Raw genomic sequence first — 21838 nt, 5'->3', positions numbered from 1 at the left:
TCCTATTGCTTACAGGGTTTTCATTTATCAAGAACAAAAGGGATTCATATGAACATTAAGGTTTGAAAAGCACTGTTCTAACTCACTGGTTCTCGAAATTGGGTATACACTGGAAATATCTGAGGGGTTTTCAAAAATATTGATATTAGGTCTAACATTCAATTCTGGTTAAATTAGTATGGACATTGACATTGCTATTAAAAAAATCCCCAGATGACTTTAGCATGCAACAATGTTTGAGAACTACTGCTATCACACATGTTACATTTACAGATAGACAATAATACCATAAATAAACTTTAGATCATATGCCTATGTTCTCTTCTCAGTACAAGCCTACCTGGGAGATCAACAGGTAGGCTATTAATATTCCCATTTTACAACTGGAAACAATAAGATTCAGGATGAATAACTTACACAGGAAGGATAATTTTGATGGAGTCCACTCTATAATGTACTCTCCTGATGCTTTTTCTATAATACCACATTGTCCTTTACATTAGTAAGACACAATGTACTATTTTCAAAACTTAGACAACGTCTTCTTCAACTGTGGTTGTTTCTGACTCTACCATCGAAAGCTAGTTTTATTAAAATAACTTGTTTTTTTCTGGGTAGGTTATTCTAGAAACTTGTTAAGTTGCAATAAAAGGAATTCTAACATGATCTCATCATTATTTAAGCAGTTTACTTGTTGTTTTTACAATTAGAGATCGAAGTAATTGAAGTCCACTGGCCAAAAGCTACTAGGAACACCCAGCAAAAAAGTTTGATTTGTTTCGCTTGCATAGAATACCTTCCAGATAAACTGTAGGGGAGTGTTGGGGGAAAGGAGCCTAGGAAATTTGTTTAGGCTTGTACTGGATGATCTCAGGAGAGATTAAGAAAGCAGGGACTGGTTCTTGATTGGAAGCTTTCAAGCAGGAGTTATTGTATATGTTTTATTGAGGAGCTGGGAAGATTATAGGGGGCTAGAGTTGTTTGGTAAAAGAGCATCAGGATCATGTATGTTAGTCAGAAGATGTGGTACATAGTAGCTTGTGGATGTAGTGTAGCTTTGTCTCTGTTGTATTCCAAATATGGTCCTAGGGGATCCCTGGGTGGCTCAGCAGTTTGGCGCCTGCCTTCCACCCAGGGCGTGATCCTGGAGTCCCGGGATGGAGTCCCACATTGGGCTTCCTGCATGGAGCCTGCTTCTCCTCTGTGTCTCTGCCTCTCTCTCTCTCTCTCTCTCTCTGTGTGTGTGTGTGTGTTTCTCATGAGTAAATAAATAAAATCTTAAAACAAAACAAATATGGTCCTAATGTGTCTTATCTTAGTCTTATTCATATTCTGTAAAATGTCACAGTCTGGCTACAAGGATATTATTTTCTTTACTTTGTAAAAGTATTATTTCGTATGTCGTTAAGTTCTGATAACTCTTAAAAATCCTAATAAGAAAAAAAAGGAAGGAATATAAATTCCCATGTCATTATTACTACTGAGCCCTCAAAATGGATATACTAGGGATTTCTTTTGGAAGTAGATTGTAAAATATTATTATAAATCAAAAAGATTAAGGATTTATAACCCAAAAGCTTTTTAAAAATATTGCATTTGGTTAGTTGAGAAAGTTTTTTTCTGTTGTTCTGTTTTGTTGTTGTCATTGTTTTTCTGTTGATTATATTCTAGGTATATCCAGTGGTAAAATATTATGGATAAAAGCATAAAAACAGAGTAATTCCCAAAAGAGTAAAGGAAGGGAAATGGAATTGGAAAACAAAACTATCTTAGTCAATTTAAAAAAAAAAAAAAAAAGCAACAGTAAAGGAGATAATTTAAAAGGAGAGAAAAACATAGAAAGCATCAAATAAAATAAAATGATAAAATCAAATAAAAAAGCATCATCAGTAATCACAATGAATTAAAATGGATTATGGCTGTCAATGAGGAAATAGACTATCATATAAAAATTTTAAAAATTCAACTCTATTATATTTAAAGGACACTAGACTGTGGGAAGCTTAAAAGAAAAATGATGGAAATAGGCATGACTGCCAAGTACTAACCAAGAGAAAGCTAAGTGATAAGATGGATTATACTTTATGATCAATAAAGAATATGATTATCTATAAAGTAAATTACTATTAAATGCTGATATGATGGGTTCAACTTACTAGAATGACATAATAATTATAAAATTCTATGTATGTGTGTGTGTAGTCTATATATATGTATTATATATATGTATATATATGTATATATATAATGTATATACTATATGGGCGCACTGATAGATCCACCATTATGGTGGAATTTTTCAATATATCTTTCTCAATTTTAAAACAGATGAAAAATTAGTAAGATACAGAAATTTGAATAATATATATATTATATGCACACACTGATAGATCTACCATTATGGTGGAATTTTTCAATATATCTCAATTTTAAAACAAACAGGTGAAAAGTTAGTAGGATACAGAAATTTTAATACACATGTAGCAACACTGCTTCTACCAACTAGAAAATATATATTTTTTTCAAGCACATATGGAACATTTATAAAGCAGACCTAATACTAGCCTATAAAGCAATTATTAGTAAGTTTCAGAAGAGATATATTATTAGAACATATTTAACAATCACAATGTATTTAGAAATACCCTTATTTATTTATTTAAAGATTTATTTATTTTTAGAGAAAGAGAGAGCATGACTGGGGCAAGGGACAGAGGGAGAAGGAGAGAATCTTAAGCAGACCCTAAGCTAAGTGTGGAGCTCAATGTAGACTTGATCTCATGACCCTGAGATCATGAGCCAAAATCAAGAGCTGGACATTTGACCGGTTGAACCACCCAGGTACCCATATCTTTTTAAAGATAAATTTAAATAAATAAATAAATAACACTAAAGAGAAAGTTAAATAAAAGCCTCTAAAGTTTTTATCTTGAGGTAAATAAAGAAAATTATAACAGAAATAAATACTACATCTGAATGATAATTAAAATACTAAATACATGTGATATAGTCACTTAATGGTATATCACAGGGTAATGGAAAATGACAAATTATAGTGATATGGAAACACATAGATGAATCTCACCAACATAAAATGAGTAAAGAAGCCAAATACAAAGGTTTATACAATCAATGATTTCTTCTTCACAAAGATGTAAAAGGCAAAACTAATGAATGGTAATGGATGTCAGAATCATACATCCTTTCATGAAAGGACATCGACCTGGGGAGGCTGTTATCTGAGGTCCTGACAATGTTCTGTACTGTGATCTGGGTTGTGATCACATGGGGACAATACCTCTGCTACTACCACAACTAGAGCCACTACTAGTATTACTTTCATTTTATAAACATTCCACATGCTACAAACTTATGGTTTGTGCATTTCTCTCCTTCAGTAGAAAATTGCCTTTAAGAAAGCAAGTAAAACTGTATAAAATACTATAAATACATATGGGCTAAAACTTCTCTCTTTAGATAAACAAGATAATGGTACACACAAAACTAAGAAGAGCAGTTACCTGAGGAGCAGTGGAAGATTGACATGTGACCAGGAAGGAATGTAGGACATCATTAGAACTGGTGATGTTCTAGGTCAGGGTTGGCAAACTCTCTCAAGAAACAAATAAGTAATTTTGCTTTTGTAGGACATAAAATCACTGTCGCAACTATTGGTCTGTGTCATTGTCACAGAGTAGCCACAGAAAACACATGAATGAATGGGCTTGACTGGGTTTTAGTAACATTATTTGTAAAAATAGGTGATGGCCTGGATTTGGTCCACAGGATAAAGTTTGCTTGTTCTCATTCTTCATAGATGATCAAATGGCCTTATTCACAGTTTATGTTATTCTCTGAACTTTTTATACTTTATAATTTATATCTGCTTTACTTATATGATTTTACATATTTCAGAAAATAGGCATCCACAAAACTCACACAGGAAAGTATGAGAGAATTTAATGTGAAAATGCATTTAAGATGGAGTTTGTACTTTATTTTTTTTAAGATTTTATTTTTTTTATTCATGAGATACACAGAGAGAGAGAGAAAGGCAGAGACACAGGCAGAGGGAGAAGCAGACTCCATGCAGGGAGCCTGGCATGGGACTGGATCCTGGGACTCCAGGATGAGGACTCCAGGATGAGGCCCTGGGCTGAAGGCAGGTGCTAAGCTGCTGAGTTACTTGGGCTGCCCGAGTTCGTACTTTAGATTTCAGTTGTATACACTGTGCAGATATGTTACCATCCTTGTCTCTTGGGTAATTGACCTTGAACAAATGATCTAACCTCTGTTTCTTCACCTATAAGATGAAGACAAAAATTCTGTTTTTCATAGCTATTAAAACTAAATGAAATAGTGCAAATAAAATGCATAGCACTCTACCCAGATCCTAGTGAACTTCCATGCTGCTGCCACAGCACTAAGACTATGGCTATTGTTGCTGTCACTGCTGTCACCTTCACCACCACCACCACTATTAAGGCTACTACCACTACTGTATTGGTACTATTAGCCTCTAAGGTCCCAGTTCTGTTTGGTAGAAATGACAATAAGGTAAATTCTAAAAGTCCTTTTAGGTCAGTGTCCTAGACAGGAGCTGAGTTAGGTTTGACATGTACTTGTCCAGTTGAAATTAACTGATGTAATGAATAAATAAGAACAATAATATTCAGCCTATGTATTGTTACTGAATATATTCTAATGCCCTTAGGGATGCATGAGGACAGTTTGCTTCCATTCATATTTCAAACATATTCATAGCACCATTCTTTTACACTGGATATGAAGAAAATATTTACTGAATAATGTGCTCTTTTAGCCTCAACATCAAAATGTTGATAAATCCTTAATGAGCTAGGCTTTACTGCAGAAAAGATACTGAGAAGAGGTCAGGAAGGGGGTAGGGAAGCAAGATAAGTGATGCTATGCAGCTAAGAATTTAGTGTTGCTAAAAAGTGCCGCCATTGAGTGTATTGACTTTCCTGGTAGACCTGAATTCCATCCTGATCCTGACACTTCCTAACCAGGTCACTGATGGAGTTACTTAAAGCTAGAGCCTCAGTTTCTTAATCTGTAAAAAGGAAGTGGTCATGAAAAGTACCTCTTAATGTTGAATACATGTCGATCACTTTGCTTCATGCCTGCATTAGTAAATGCTCAAGAAAGGGTCTTAGTATCAATAAATACTCATCTGTTTCTTTCACACATGGAGGGCAGAGGACAAATTTTAAAATCTGCAACACTTTGGAAGAATGCTCTTTTCTCCATAAGGGTTCAAGGCTAAAAGAAGCTACCATGCATTTGTTTGTGCTCTGTGCCAAAAATTGGTCTAGGGATTTTATGTGTATTATCTCACTTAATACTCACAAAATCTTGCTGAGGTGGACATTAGTATCCCTGTTACAGAAAAAATAAGCTCATTTTGAGAAAGGATGGATAACTTATTCCAGGTCATGCAACTGGGAGCTTAATCAAAGACTCTGACTTGAAACCCAGTACTTTTATCAGTTCATCACATTGTCTCTTTTTCAACAGATCCTTTTGTTTTTCAATAATGTTTCAGTGGTTCAAACCGTGTATACATCATTGCACCTGTCACTTGGGTATTGGCTTCTGACCTACTAGGCACTCTTATTCCAAGGTCTGAGGTTACCACATTCCTCTCAGCCCAGAAGTTAACATTATGAATAAGAAATCTGCCTGTTTCTAGTTCCATGGTAGGAGCAGATATCTCTTAGAGGAAATAGTTGTCTGTGTATTCATTCAGGATAGACTTCTTAGTGATAAAGACTGCATGTGTTTTTCACATTTGAGCCCCCTTCTTTGGAAGGGCCATTACAACTACATTTTTAAATAAACCCAGCATGGAAACATTTTTTGATACCTTCCGAGAATAAAAATTACCTATTACCAATTGAAGAATTATGTCAAATAACTTTACACTTAAAGGAAAATAAAAGCACTGGAAACAGTGGGAAACATTTTGCCAACTGTAGGACCTTGAAGTCCTGGTACAAGAGTCTCAATTTAGGAAGGGTAGACACAGTAAGACTACTTCCCCTTGCATATATCCCATCTCCTGAGAATAGATTTGGCTTTTGATATGACCCTTACTCCAGCTGAGAGAAACTAATTGGTCTTCAAAGCAATCACACCCATTGAGTGATGTTTACCTTCATAAACCTAATTAATGAGCATTCCCTTCTCTATTGACTTGGTAAAGTCATCTAGTTGATATGTGTGAAAAATTTTTTTAAATTAAAATATGAATGCACACAGAGGAAACTATAATAACTGAGCAAGTACTCTGTGCCAGGTGTTATATGAGGTGTTTTATTATGTCATTTAGGTTTTTCAAAATAATTAATTTAAAAAATAAATAAAAAGAATTAATTAATTAATTAATTAATTAAGGGGAGGGAAGCAGAGGGATAGGGACAAGCAGGCTCTGTACTGAGTGTGAAGCTTGATCTCATGACCCTGAGGTCAGGTCCTGAGCTGAAATCAAAGAGTTGGCTGCTTAACGGATGGAACTACCTAGGCATCCCTGTCATTTAGTTCTTAACCCTTACAGCAGTGTTATTATTCCCATTCACAGTCAAAGAACATGGACATATGGATACTGGGCAACTTTTTCCAATGTCCTGAAGTCTCGGAAGCCAGATTCAAATAGATATGCATTTTCATAATCCCATGCTTTTCTCCCCTACAAATTTTGCATTTTCATCTTAATATGAGCTTTTGAGGTAAGTACTAGGTTTTTTTTTTTTTTTAAGACTTTATTTATTTATTCATGAGAGACACAGAGAGAGGCAGAGACATAGGCAGAGGGAGAAGCAGGCTCCCCATGGGGAGCCCGATGCAGGACTCCATCCCTGAACCCTGGGATCACGACCTGAGCCAAATTCAGATGCTCAATCACTGAGCCACCCAGATGCCCCAGTACTAGTATTATCTCCATTTTACAGATGAGGATACTGATGCTGAGAAAATTTAAGTAAATTGCTCAAGATGAGTTTGTATATACAAGAAATAAAGTCTCCATCCAAGTATGTTTGACTCCAACAAATTATAAGTATTAGCAGTGGCACTTGGTATTTAGTATTTGTTTTTTTAATAAAATACTATCTTCAGCTAAGCCAATTGTCCATTGACTTGCAAATTTCAGATAGAAAGACTGGAACTAAATCAAGCTGGAGTCATCTTTCTGTATGGACAGAGAAGATAGTACTCTGTAAAGTCTGCTCTGATTAGCCACTCAGCAAACCTCTTTCTCCTACTTCGCCTAATCAAGGAGTCACTGCCTTACACTGAGTCTTCACAGCTTGGTTAAGAACTATTGTGCTTTAATTGAGCAATGGAAAGAAATTGCAAAGAAAAAAAAAACACAGCAGAAAGTGTTTTGCTTGCTAACTCATTACTACCTTTCAGAGAGCATAGTGATACCTGGGGTGTAGAGAACAGGGCAGTGGGAAAGGATTTTGAGATCTGATAGTAAATTCTCAGGTTGAGCTGAATTTGAGCAGGTAAATCCAATTCTGCTATACTACTCACCTGCTGGATGATCCACCCACTAGGCTGGGGAGGGGAGTTAAACTCATGGGATGTTGAAAAGATTAAATAAGTTTGTACAGGTGATGTATTTGGCATAGATTCTGGTACATAGTAATAAGAATGCCGTAATTGTCCATTATTATCATTATAGCATCAGCCAGGGCAGAGGCTTAACCATATCAGATCAGACTGGAGTATATTTTGGTTCATTCATATGCTCCCCTTTTCTCTTATTTCTGAAAGGAAAGAGCGGGTGGTGAGGGGCATGAGGAGGGTACACAGGATCCTTTTGAGATGCTGCCTCCAGCTTTTCAGAGTAGCTGCTCTGCAGACCAGGTGTTCCAGTCACCAAATCTTTTGCAGGTACTTAGCAAATCAAAGCTGACAGCAGGAGGCTGTCAGACTGACATATGATAAACACCCTCTGTTATTTAGCACTTTAACACGGGGAGTGTGCTAGCAGGATGAGTTAATTGCCAAGCTATCAACAACTGAGCACCCTGGAAGCCAGCTGAGAATGGTCTAAGAAACAGGGCCCTGGGGCAGTGAGAAGTTTTCAAGCCTGAAGAGAAAATTGGGTGGTGATGGCCAGTGAGGGGATTGGCTGGCAATAATACAAACTATATTAACCAATTCTTGACAATATGATTATCTACAAGCAGATAAAAAAAAAATCACAAACCACCACCAAATGAATAGGTGTCAGAAGGAGCCCTAGAAATAATGTAATAAAAGCCTTTCATTTTACGGGCAGGAATTGAAACTAGGAGTGAGGCAGGGGTTGAAGGGCCAGAAATGGACTGAAGGTTAGAGAGTCAGAGACAAAGCTAGCACTGATAGAATGCTGAGTTTTTGAGTCTGACTTCAATTTTCTTGCAATCATATGGTCATTTTCTATGCTTTGCTATTAAAATTTTCTTCTGACTCTGGCATATCTTGGCCTGGTCAATTACTAGTTCTGTCATCTTAGGCAAATTATTTAGTGTTTCTGGGCCTCATTTTTCTCACCTCTAAAATGGGCTAATATTAGTACCTATTCCAAAGGATTATGACAATTAAATGAGCTAATACATGTTAAACATCTGAAAGTTTGTGAAGGGGTCAATAAAATTCATCTAATGCTATTATTAATGGTCCCAGATTATTGGCCTTTAATTTCTTGGTGATGTAGTTTCGGCTGAGATTTTTGTAGTGACTGAGGACATGGCCGAAACACCAACTCTCTGATAATTGCCACAAAAGTCCTCTCTTGTACTTCCCAAACTCATGCTGAGGGAGTAAAGCTGTCAACAGAGGAAAGCCCTGAACCATTATTGTAGAATTTGGTTCTGGTCTCAGCTGTGGATTAATCACTGGGTCAACAACAAATAATCCACTTGACTCCTTTGAGCCTTCTTTATCTGTAAAGGGGATAATGAGTTCAATCTCATTGTGTTATTGTGAGAATAAAAATCATATAATGCATGTGAAGTATTTTGTAAAATCTATACAAACTAACTGTAAGCTTTTTAATTTTTAACCCGAGACTTCTGATACCTCTATTTCTCTCAGATCCCTGTTTGTTACACTATCAAGTCCTACCAATCCTACTTTTAAAATATATCTCAAATCCAACCTCTACAACTACCACTTTAATCCAAGTCCTTGTCATTTTTTACATGGTCACTTTCAATAGCCTCCTAATCTGTCTCCCTGTGCTCAGTTTTCCTCTCTTCCAACTCCATCTCCACAAAGCAAATTGGCACTTCACTGCATATGATTATTCAGTGGGTAAGATATAAAAAACCTTAACATGATTATAAGTTGTGTCACCTGACGACCTATGCTAGCCTCCTCTCATGACCTACTCCTCACTTAGGCTTGCATGTTTTCAAATACTTGATGAAAACATTATATTTCTGTATTAGAAAAACCCCATTGTCCATCTCTTGAACCTCCCTTACTGCTCATACAAAACACTTCTGGTTACCAAATACGTGAGTTTTTGCCCCCAACACCAAGCAGTGCTCCACGACTCCAGCTAGGCATCCTACAATTTAGGGCTAACACTATCTACCTGGAGGTAGCATCAGGTCCTCACAATTTAAGGGCTCAGTCCTACCGGGCCCCTCACCCCCTTCAGATGCCAGTCACAAGCCCTTGTTTATCACTGTTCTGACCAACCAACTCTAGATTAGAGATTCCACAAAACTCAGAGAAACATTGTATTTACTAGATTACTGGTTTGTTATGAAAGTAAAAAACTCAGGGATAGCCAGGTGAAGAGATGAATAACACAAAGTATGGGAAAGGATATGGACAGTCTGTGCCTCTGAGTGTACCACTCTCCCCAAACTCCACGTGTTCATCAACCTAGTAATTCTCCCAACCCTCTCCTTTTGAGTTTTTATGGAGGCTTGATTATACAGGCATGATCAGTTTACTTGTTAGCCATTGGTGATTGAACTCAATTGCCAGCCCCTCGCCCCTCCCTGAAGGTCAGGGGTTAGGACTCTAAGTTGCAATCTCAGATCACTTGCTTGTTCTCCTATTTTCCAGTCCCTATCCTTAGGTGCCTCCCATAAATCCCTTCATTAACACTACAAAAAAACAGCTTTAAAGTCCCATCACAGGAAATGCACAGGTTTTGGTATCTCAGTGCCAGAAACAGGAAGATAATATATAGATATATATCTTACTACAAATCATAATGTCATACTTTCCCACTTCACAATATTGCACATAATATTTCTTCTCCTTGAAATGATCTTGTTTCCACTCTTTTCTGAAATAATTTCATATTTTTGAGGCCTCAATTTAATTGTTGCCTCAGGGAGGACTGATCTGACCCTGCAATCTAAATCAGCAGCCTATTTTACCTTATGCATTTCTTTACCTTATGCTCTTCCTTTGTAGCACTTAACTTTAAAATTGTATGCTGATTTTCTTTTTTTAAATGTAATTCCACCACTGAATTGCAAGCTCTATAATGGAAAGGACCATATGTGTATTGCACATGTTTGTATCACTTGAAGCTAGTACAATGTCTGGTATTTAGTTAAGGACTCCCTTTGATTTTAAAGATGGAGAGCTGATTAAAGGCTGAGAGGAAAGTTGTAGAGAAACTTCTCACCTCAAATTCATCACTGAAATTCTATTTCCAAGTAGGATAAAGTAAGTAGTAAGAAGCTCTTGCTTCTATGTAGCAACCACATATAATGGAATCAAAATTTAGAAATATAAAAAAAAATACATTGGAAAAGTATGGTAGTAAAGATAGGTAGATAGGTAAAATTTCTGATAGGGAACAGACCCTTCTAGGAGGACTGAGATCAAGGTTCTTTTTCTTTTTCCTGGAGACATTTGCCAAGCTGGGAGGAGGCTGTTAGTCTGGCGCTATTGCCAGAGGAGCACTTCTAAGAGAAAGACAAACCCATGGAGCTTCTGAAGGCTATGGTTGCTGCTGTGGCAATGTGAAATCTAGAACACTTCTAATTCCGTGCTTGGTACTGACACCAGGACATTCCCCCCCAACCGTTGACTTTATTGAGGCATAGTGAATAAATTAAAAAATATTTTTAAGATTTTATTTATTTGAGAGAGACAGAAAGAGAGAGAGCGAGCATGAGCAGAGGGAAGGGCAGAAGGAAAGGGAGAGAATCTCAAGCAGATTCCCCACTAAGCATGGAGCCCAACATGGGACTCAATTCTATGACCCTGAGATCAAGGCCTGAGCCAAAATCAAGAGCTGGACACTTAACCAACTGATCCACCAGGTACCCCTGAACAATAAAAATTTTATGTATTTAAAGGGTGCAAGGTGATGTTTTGATATACACTTATACTGTGAAATTACTGCCACAATTAGGCTAATTAATATACCCATCACCTCACAGTTACCTTTTTTCTTGCTTGCTTGCCTTTTCTTTTTCTTCCCTTTTTTTTTTTTTTTTTTTTGTGGTGAGAATACTTGAGATCTACTCTTCCTGAAAATTTCAAGTATACAATGCAGTATTACTAACTATAGTCACTATGCTTTACTTGGGTCTCTAGGACTTATTCATATTATAGCCAAAAGTTTGTAACATTCGACCAACATTTCTCTATCCTTCCCTCTGCTCCCACACACTGGTAACCACTATTCTAATCTCTGTTATTATTATTTTGACTTTTGTAGATTACATATATAGGAAAGATCATGCAGTATTTGTCTTTCTTTCTGGCTTATTTCACTAAGCATAAGGTCCTCTGGGTTAACCCAAGTTGTAGCAAATGGAAGGATTTCCTCCTTTTTTTTTTTTTAAAGGATGAATAATACTCCAGTCTGTGCATATATTTCACCTTTTCTTTATCCATTCATCTAGCTATGGACACTTAGGGTATTTTCAGATCTTGGCTATTGTGAAAACTGACTTGATGAACATAGGAATGCAGATATTTTAAAAAATACTTCATTTTCTCTGAAAATATACCCAAAAGTGGGATTGCTGGATCATATGATACTTTGATTTCTTTTTTAAAGATGTATTTATTTTTCAGAGAGAGAGAGAGAGAAGATGCAAGTTGGGGGGAGGGGCAAGGGAGAGAGAGAGAGAGAGAGACAGAGAGAATCTCAAGCAGATTCCTCACTGAGAAAGGTGCCTGACACAGGGCTCAATCCCATAACCCTGAGATCATACCCTGAGCCAAAATCAAAAGTTGGATGCTTAACTGACAGAGCCATACAGGCAGCCCGATACTTTGATTTTTAATTCTTTGAGGACACTCCATACTGTTTTCCATTCTAGCTGTGACAATTTACATTTCAACCAACTATAAACACAGATCCATTTTCTCCACATCCTCAACAACATTTGTTATCTCTTTTTGAGGATAACCATTCTAACAAGTGTGAGCTTATATCTTGTATCTGTGGTTTTGATTTGTATTTTCCTGATGATTGTTATTGAACATCTTCTTCATGTACCTGTTGGCCATTGTATGCTTTTCTTTTGAAAAATTTCTATTCAGTTTCTCTTCCTATTTTTAATTGGAATTTATATTTTATTTTATTTTATTGCTATTATTATGAGTACTTTATATAGTTTAGACATTAGCCCCTTTTCAGATATATTATTTGAAAATAGTTATTTCCACTCTATGCATTGCCTTTTTATTTTGCTGATGGTTTCTTTTGCTGTGCAGAAGCTTTTTAGTTTGATACAGTCCCACTTATTAATATTTGCTTTTGTTGATTGTACTTTTGGTGTCAGATCCAAAAAGTCATTGCCAAGTGTCAAGGAGTTTTGCCCTTATGTTTTCTTCTAGGAGGTTTATGATTTCAGGTCTTATGTTTGTAATTTATATATTATTTATTGAGTTAGGTTTTGTGAGAGTATAAGATGGAGGTCCAGTTTTATTTTTTGTATATAAATATTCAGTTTTCCCAATTCTATTTATTTAAGAGACTATTCTTTCCCCTTGTATATTATTAGTACCTTGGAAAAGATTGGTTGACTACATTTGTAGTAGGCTGTAGTGATATGAGAGTCCAGGAAACTGAGAAAAAAAAAAAAGAAATATAATCTTGGATATTTTGCAGTGCTAAAAGACAAAATCCCACCATGGAGGTATCAAGAATGAGCACACAATTGTTCTCACTCATGAGGCATTAAAACTAAACATTGAATGTAACTAAAGCTGTAACCAGTCCTGGCTCTGTTCAATTATTAATTTAGTTAAGGTGACAAACCCTTAAATCTGTGCCTAAAAGAGGAAAAAGAGTACACTATTTGGAAGAAAAATAACATTAATCTCAGTTCTATAATTCTTTTATATAAAATATCTAGTATGCAATAAAAAATTGCTAGACACATGAAATGTTAGGAGAATGTGACAGATAATTAGGAGGAAAAGTTACTAATAGAAGCAGACCCACAGATAAAGCCAGATGTTGGAGGAGGCAGACAAATAACATAACTATGATTAAAAAGTCAAAGAGAATAGAAGAGGGACAATATAGATCAAAAGAGAAAAAATACATTCAATAGTGATATTTTAATCTATAAAACAGTGGATATTCTAGAATGAAAAAATATACTACTTGAAACTAAGAACTCATTGGATGGGTTAAACAGCAAGTGATAAGCAGTAGAAGACTTTTAGTTTCTATTAGTAAACTCAAAACAGGTCAATAGAAAATATACAACTGAAGCTTGGAGAGAAAAAAGATGAAAGGAGCATGAACAGGGCATAGGAGACATTTGGGACAAGTTTAACTTTTAACTCTGCTAGACTCCCAGAAAAATGAGGAAGAGATAAATAAATATTTAGAAGCAATATATGAAAATATAATGACTGAAAAATTTCCACAACCAGTTGAAGACTTCAGCTTATACTTCAAGAAGCAAATTCCAAATAAGATGAAATAAATTGCACCCTGGAACCATAACACTCCAATGCTAAAGCAAAGAAAGAGGAAAACATTTAAGCAACAAGAAACAAAAACAAAACAAAGCAAAACAAAATAATAGTAATTTTATAATGAGGAACATGGAAGCCATGAAAGATAGATTAACTTTATATTGCATAAAGAAAAAAGTTGTATCTATCAAAACATCTTTAAAAAATGAATGCAAAATTTAGAGATATTTCTAAAAAACAAAGTTGAGAGAATTTGTCACCAACTCATAACACTACAAGAGATATTAAAGGAAATTCTTCAGAATAAAGGAAAATTATCCTAATGGAGGTACAAAACTATGAAAGAAGAGAAGCAGAAAAGATAAATTTATATTGACTGTTTTTAGCAATAATAATTGTATTGTGGAGTTTATACTATGTAGAAATAAAATACAGAAAAATAATAGCTCAGAGTTTGGAAAGGGGTAAAAAATATTAAACTGTGGTAATATTCTTATAATATTTGAGAAGTACCAATAATTTTAGGTAGAATATTTAAGTTCAGTACAACAATTATAATCTCTAGGGTGACCACTAAAATAATAAGGCTACAGTATAGCCAAAAAGCCATAGAAGAAATAAAATAATATGGAATGTTAAAATAGCATGGAATAATAAAAATACTTCATAAAAAGAATGTAAAATAAATAAATAAATAAATAAATAAATAAATAAATAAATAAATAAATGGAACCAAAAAAATGAATAAAAGAAAATGAATACCAAGATAGTAGGCTTAAACCAAATTATGCCAATAATTACATTATATGTATAAATAGAGTTAGCAATCCATGTAAAGACATAGGTTGTTGACTTACTAAAACAAACAAACAAATAAGAGCAAAAAACAAACCTACAAAACCAGCAAGTATATCTATTCATAAATGCCACATTCTAAATGTAAGGTCATTGAATGCCTGGCATTAAACATGTGGAAAAGGTATACTGCATAAATACTAACCAAAAGAAACTGTGTGTGGCTATATTATTATTAGACAAATATAACTCTAAGGCTGGAAGTATTATTAATCATAAAAAAGAATATTTCATAATAATAAAAGTTAAACAGGTAGATATAACTATGTTTTCTATGCACTTAATAACATAGCTTTAAAATATATAAAGCAAAAGTTGACACTAGAGGAGAAATAAATACACAATTTTAGTTGGAAGTTTTAGCATATCTCTTGTAGTAAAGTGATAAAAAAACAAACAAAAAAACAAAATATAGGGATCCCTGGGTGGCGCAGCGGTTTGGCGCCTGCCTTTGGCCCAGGGCGCGATCCTGGAGACGCGGGATCGAATCCCACGTCAGGCTCCCGGTGCATGGAGCCTGCTTCTCCCTCTGCCTGTGTCTCTGCCTCTCTCTCTCTGTGACTATCATAAATAAATAAAATCTTTAAAAAAAAAAAAATATAGAGTTAATGTTTGCAAAGACATAACACTTAAAGAAGTACAGAATACAAATTACTTTAAAGTACATATAGACTACTTACAAAAATAGACATTTGCTTAGGCCAAAACCAATACATTTCAAAATATTTAAATCGTACAGTGTATGTCTCTTACTACAGTAGAATTATGGAAGTCAACAACAGAAAGATAATTAGATTATTCCCAAATGCCCAGATGTTACGTAGCATACTACTTAATAGCTTATTGGTCAAAGAAGTCACAATGAAAATTAGAAAATATTTTGAAATTGAGTAAAATACAAAGATGGCATAAATTCATTTAAAATTACTGTATAGCCAAGGTGGTTGAAATTGGAGATTTTTAGAAGTGAAATAAGATTGAAAAATCCTATGGTTAGACTGCATTTTTATTTGCTAAGGCTGCCATAAAAAAGCACCAAAGACTGGGTGGCTTAAACAACAGAAATTTATTTCCTCACAGTTCTGGAAGCTAGAAGTCCAAGATCAAGGGTTCCAATAGGTTTGGTTCTTCTGAGGCCTCTCTCCTAGGCTTGTAGATGGCCACTTTCTTACTGACTCCACATGGACTTTCCTCTGTGCACACACATCCTTAATGTCTCTTCTTATAGGGATAGCAATCGTGTTAGAGGAAGGCCCATTGACCTCACTTAACCTTAATCACCTCTTTAAAGGCCCTGTCTCTAAATATGGGCACATTGGAGGTTAATGCTTAAAACATACGTCTTTTGACATATGAAGGGGATATAATTTAGTCCATAACAGACAAAAACATCTTGGTCAGGCTCCTCTACATCATAAAGGATGGCAAAGATAAGAGGCAGAGCTTAAGACTAAAGGGGGCAGCCCGGGTGGCTCAGAGGTTTAGCGCCATCTTCAGCCCAAGGCGTGATCCTGGAGACCTGGGATCGAGTCCCACGTCGGGCTCCCTGCATGGAGCCTGCTTCTCCCTCGGCCTGTGTCTCTGCCTCTCTCTCTCTTTCTCTCTCTCTCTCTGTCTCTCATGAATAAATAAATAAATAAAAATTAAAAAAGAATAAAGGGAAACTTCTTAGTAAGACAGAAGTTCAGGAAAAGAGAAAACACTTACAAATGAGCTATCGTCAGCAGTCAAAAGGCCACAAACAGTGGCAACAATAGTATTACTAGCCGTTAACATTGTTGCCTGCTTTTTGTTAGGCTTTTCTTGATGATTAAATGAAATAATCACATAACACTTCAGCAAAATTCAGAGCATATAACAAAGATTCAATAAATGCCACACTTTGTTATTATTTCCGAGCTTTGTTCTTGCTTGTGGAAGAAAGGGGCAAGCAGTGTCTCAGGAGCTGAATTTTGTTTAAAATGTAGCTATTAAAAATATATGGTGCTGTGTTATCAAGTTTTTTTTCAAGAAGTATAATGGCAAATGGAGGTTAGAAGGAGTCTGTTGATATATAATAGAAAGTATTGGTCGTCATGGTGAATCAAACCTTGAAGTAAGCAGAACATGTTTCATTTTATTTTAACTCTTATCCAAATGTCTATAAAAGTATTCTCTCATTTGGAAAAGAATACAAGTAAACTATGAAAAATTGATTTCTCACTAACAGGGTATTTGGCAAATATGATGTAAATATGTATAAGCAGGAGAGCAAAAACTGGTTTTGTTTCATTTTAGTTGAAAGTAAAATGAGACAGAATGGAATTGTACCTGGGCAAGTTTTTGGTTTTTGTCTTCCAAGGTCTCTACCACACTTTCCATTTCAAGGATACAGATAGCAACAAGAAGTGCTCTTTATTGAACACTTATTATACACTACACACTATAAATAATTTTCTTCCTAAAGAAAAGCCACTAAAATAAGAACAACACATTAAAATAGAAACTAGAAAACAGTCTCAGGGGGATTAAGTGACTTGCCCAGGTTCACACAACTGTAAATGGGTGAACTAAGACATAAACTGAAATTTGCTGAATTGAAATTTCATCTTCTTTCTGCTAAAGAAATGTTTGTTTACTGAGTGGTTGTTGGGTAAAGAGGCAGGACTAATGACATGCTGCAGCATTGCTGAGTATAGATTCAGAGCTTTCTGAACTGGCACTTTGTCCTCTGCAGGAGGAGGCCAACTGGGTTGCCAACCCTTGATCTTCCCATATATTCATCCTTCCCTACCCTTCTCTGTGCCAATCCAATTTTTCAAACTTTTAGGTCCAATCTCAGGACTTCAGCAAAAACTTCTTAAGTAATGTCTCTATTTCTGTCAGTCCCCAGTCAAAGTTATCTTCCAAATACTGCTGCCATCCTTAGGTTTTCTGAAACACAGCCTGGAAGTTGTTACTTCTTTGCTAAAACTACAGCAACAATAATATCTTCCCCCTGCATCATATACAGAACAAAATTTCAATTCACTCCAACCTGCCTTTCCTACCTACCCTTTCACTCTACTCCCGTATTTACTGGGGTCCAGATACTCTGAGATCACTTCTTTACACTATGTAATTATGTCCTATAATTCCTCTCTTCCATGCTTGGTTTATGCTGTTCTGCAGCTATCCTCCCATATAATATACCCCCATCTATCAAAATTCCTCTATATACTTTGAGGCCAACATCAGTGCAGCTCCTCTTTCTAGAAATCTGGAAATCTTTCCAGAGACCCAGAGTTAATTTCTCCAAGAGCACTCTCTTTCTTAAATGTCACATTTGACATGGCTACCTTATTGATTTCCCAGTAGATAAATAGTCATAAAGACAATGACCATGGATTTCTCTTATTTCTACTGCTTGACAATAGTCTCTGCTCAATAAGTATTCGCTTTGGTTGAAGAGATAATTCTGTGATAAATGCACACCACAGTCATAATGACTGTTTGCCAAACATGGTTACTATAGAATTTATAGAATTTGGGCAGAAAGGGAGACAAGTGGCTTGGTTTTAAAATCTTTTTTGAAAAAAAAAATAAAAAAAAAATAAAATCTTTTTTGATCAAAGTTTGTATATCTTTAGTCAGAATTTCTTTCTCCTATTGAAAGAATATCAGAATGACTTCTTTGGCAAGTTTGTGTTGTGAAAATCAAAGTGAAGATTAGAGAGTCATTTTTTTTCTCTAATTAAAAACTGCTTCATGAATCACAGCTGAAACAAACCAAAAAAATGGGGCAAGGCAGATGAGTGTTGGAAACACAGAATGTTAGAACTCCCATTCATTTTACACATAAGGAACCAGAGGCATGTGAAATGACTGACCTAAAATGATTCTTTTATCAAATACTTGAATTTTGATAATCTAGTGGAACATGTAGACTAGACTAAACTAGACTAAAGCTTGACTTGGCCCCCAGTTTCCAGTTTTTAACATTTTGTCCATAATTATTTTTTGATTGACAGAAATGTCCCTGAAGCCAGGAAAAACAAGTTTTGATGATTTACTAGTTATGGCCTTGGATAAATTAATGAATTTATCTAAGAATCATTCACTCAGCTGCAGAAAGAGAAAAGTAGCAGAGTTTACTTGCTAGAGATGTTATAAGGATACAGTTGAATGATGCTTGTAAAAGGTTCAGGTCAGAGCCAGGCACATAATTGAGTACTCAGTGAATATTACTGCTACTGACAGCATTATGTTTTATTGTCATTATCACTACACCACCACTACCTTACCATTTCCATTTGTGAGGTCGTAGGCATAGACATTGTCTCAACAATGAATGTAATCTAGCTAGGGGCTGCCAGTATTTCTCTACCCTCTGTGATAAGAATTACCTTCTGGGCTTGTTAATAAAGACATCAGGTCTTCCAACCTTGATCCTTCACACTGGAAATTCTGGTGCCATAGATCTGGGTTGGGGACCAGGAACTTGGTTTGTTTGTTTTATCTATATCTATATCTATATCTATATCTATATCTATATCTATATCTATCTATATCTATCTATATCTATCTATCTATCTATCTATCTATCTATCTATCTATCTATCCATGAGAGAGAAGCAGAGACATAGATAGAGGGAGAAGCAGGCTCCTCTCAGGGAGCCCAATGTGGGACTCGATGCCTGGACCTGGGATCACACCTTGAGCTGAAGGCAGTTACTCAACTGCTGAGCCACCCAGGTGTCCCCAGACACCAGGTTTTAAAAAGTGATCTTGATGATTGCCTGGAAAGAGAGGCTTGCATCTCACAAGGCAATCTCCTCACCCTTTTGACAATTCCATGATCAGATCTGATAAAGGGGAGAAAGAGAGAGCAAAACAGCTGCTGCTTTTTTGTGAGAAGTGTAAATAGGTTCTATTCCACAGAAACATCACATACCAAGGAGTCATGTGTCAGAAGCTCTATAGGATACAAGCTTATATAGTCTCTTCCAACAATTCTATAAGGTGAGCATCTCTATCTCATCTCCCTCTCAGATGAGGGAGCAAACAACAAAAACAAAACAAACAAACATGGTAAGTCATTTGCCTAAGATCATAGAGTCAACGATTTAATAAATGCCAGGGTCAGCATTTAAATTTTACTTTCACTGCTATGAATCTCTCTTCTCCAATCTTTGAAAGTATCTGGAAGGTAATGAAAATCTGAAGATAAAGAGCTGTGAGATGAAATCCTTTTAAAGCAGGGAACGTGCACTAGACATGGTTTAATTTCCTATGCCTAATATGGTATCTCACTGATGATAGGTGCTCAGTAAACTTTTATTGAACGAATAAATTAAGATCTTTTCAAATTGAAGCAATACAGATCATAGCTTAAGACAAATTATTAAATGGGTGATATTTATTGGAAGTGCTTTCATGTTTTCCTTCTGCTCTCCCTTCTCTTCTAATTATCCAATATCCTTGGACTTGTCCTACTCAGACCCTGACTCTTCAGAGACAGGGCACCATATTTTCAAGCTCTTCTGCTTGAGATTATGTAAGTGTGAAAAGCCTTTTGCACATAAAATTGCTTTTTAACTAGAAGGTTGTAAGGCAAAATAACAATTTGAAAAAAATTAAGGAAGGAGAATATTTAAGAAGTGAAAAACAAGAGATATTTTTAGGGCACATTCTGTATGATATTGTAATAGAGGATGCAGGACACTATGAATTTGTTTAAGTGCCCAAAACTTTATAGCACAAAAAGTGAACTTTAATATATGTAACTTACATACAATTTAGAAGATTGGGGGGATCTCGGAAAGGAATACAGAGAATGACAAAATAATCTCACTGTTAAAAATGTACGAAATAATCTTACTTAAGGGCAGGGGGCAAAAAGGTGCTGTCCCAACTAACTTTGAAAATGAATAGAATCTGTAAGACTAAAGGCAAAAGAAACCATACATACGTACAGTATTCTAGATGATAAGGTTGTTTCCCATGGCAACATTGTTTAACAATTCTGAAACCACTTTACATGAATACTGAAATGGAATGGAACAATTAAATGGTGGGTGTGGGGAGCCAGGTTTCTCACTATTGGAGTAGGAAGTTAGAGATAAGCAACATTAGAAAGGCTAAAATAAACATGTGGTAATGGATTATAGTTGGAGACATAAGTATGAACTCCTATTTAGTTTAATATAGGTACTAATAGTGTCATGTAGAAATACTTACAGGTATGTGTATACATATCTATAAATAATATATATGCAGATGTATTATGTACACACTTCTATTTCCTTGTTCAGTGAGCTGAGAAGGCCTACATGCAAGCAATCCCCATAGAAACCAGAATAACTAATGCTAAAAAGAAATGGAACTCCATGGAGAAATGGCTGATTTTAGAATTGTGGTAGGAGATACACAAAATGGGCTTAGAGTGTTTTGTGCCAGAAAGTTAGATAGTGTTTAAAAACAAAACAAAACAAAACAAAACCCCCACAAAGATGGGATAATGTCAAAGGGACACAGGAATCAGCTGAAAGGAACTCCAGTAGTCAAAGCCAGAATAGTTTCAACAATAAAATAAATAAATTAGTATTTGATTATAATTCAAAGCATGAAGTAAATATCCATGAGTCCATACTGATGTAAGCAAGTAAACAATGATAGAAGTGATAAATAAACACGTGCTTAGATAAATAAATAATTGAAGGTAAAGAGACAAATCTCCTGGCCAGAAGGATTTCAATGAATTTATTTACATATTCTACCCTCAATGTATCAATATTGGTTCATCAGTTATAACAAGTATACTAATTAATGTAAGGTGTTTATAATTGGGGCAACTCGGTATGGGGTATATGGACCTTCTCTGTACTATTTTTGCAATTTTCTGTAAATCTAAAACTACTGTAAAATTAAAAGTTTATTTAAAACAGTATGGAAAAATATTCCTAACTGAAGTGAAAATCTGGTTTTATAATGCTCTTGCTTCAGAGACATCTGTTAGCATATTTGGACTTGCATGTTCAGATATGCATTTGGTGCCAAGAAAATACTTCCAAAATAATGGCCCTTG

At 35.5% G+C, this 21838-nt stretch overlaps 1 long non-coding RNA gene across 11 annotated transcripts in view; it reads right to left on the bottom strand.

Moving 5' to 3' along the window:
• LOC144312705 (uncharacterized) overlaps positions 1–21088 on the bottom strand; it is an 85870-nt gene extending 64782 nt beyond the window's left edge. For 4 of the 11 annotated variants that reach the window (XR_013378276.1, XR_013378275.1, XR_013378264.1 and 1 more), the window contains exons 1-2: positions 20992–21088; positions 20727–20798 (exon numbers count right to left, since the gene is read on the bottom strand). This is a non-coding gene — a long non-coding RNA (uncharacterized LOC144312705). The remainder of the gene's footprint in view (positions 1–20726; positions 20799–20991) is intronic. The other 7 variants (XR_013378268.1, XR_013378274.1, XR_013378269.1 and 4 more) reach the window with 3 other exon arrangements.
• Positions 21089–21838: the final 750 nt, after the last annotated feature.

Source organism: Canis aureus, chromosome 4 (assembly GCF_053574225.1).
Source record: "Canis aureus isolate CA01 chromosome 4, VMU_Caureus_v.1.0, whole genome shotgun sequence".
Classification (NCBI taxonomy): Eukaryota; Metazoa; Chordata; class Mammalia; order Carnivora; family Canidae; genus Canis; species Canis aureus.
This window is presented reverse-complemented; position numbering and strand designations above follow the sequence as displayed.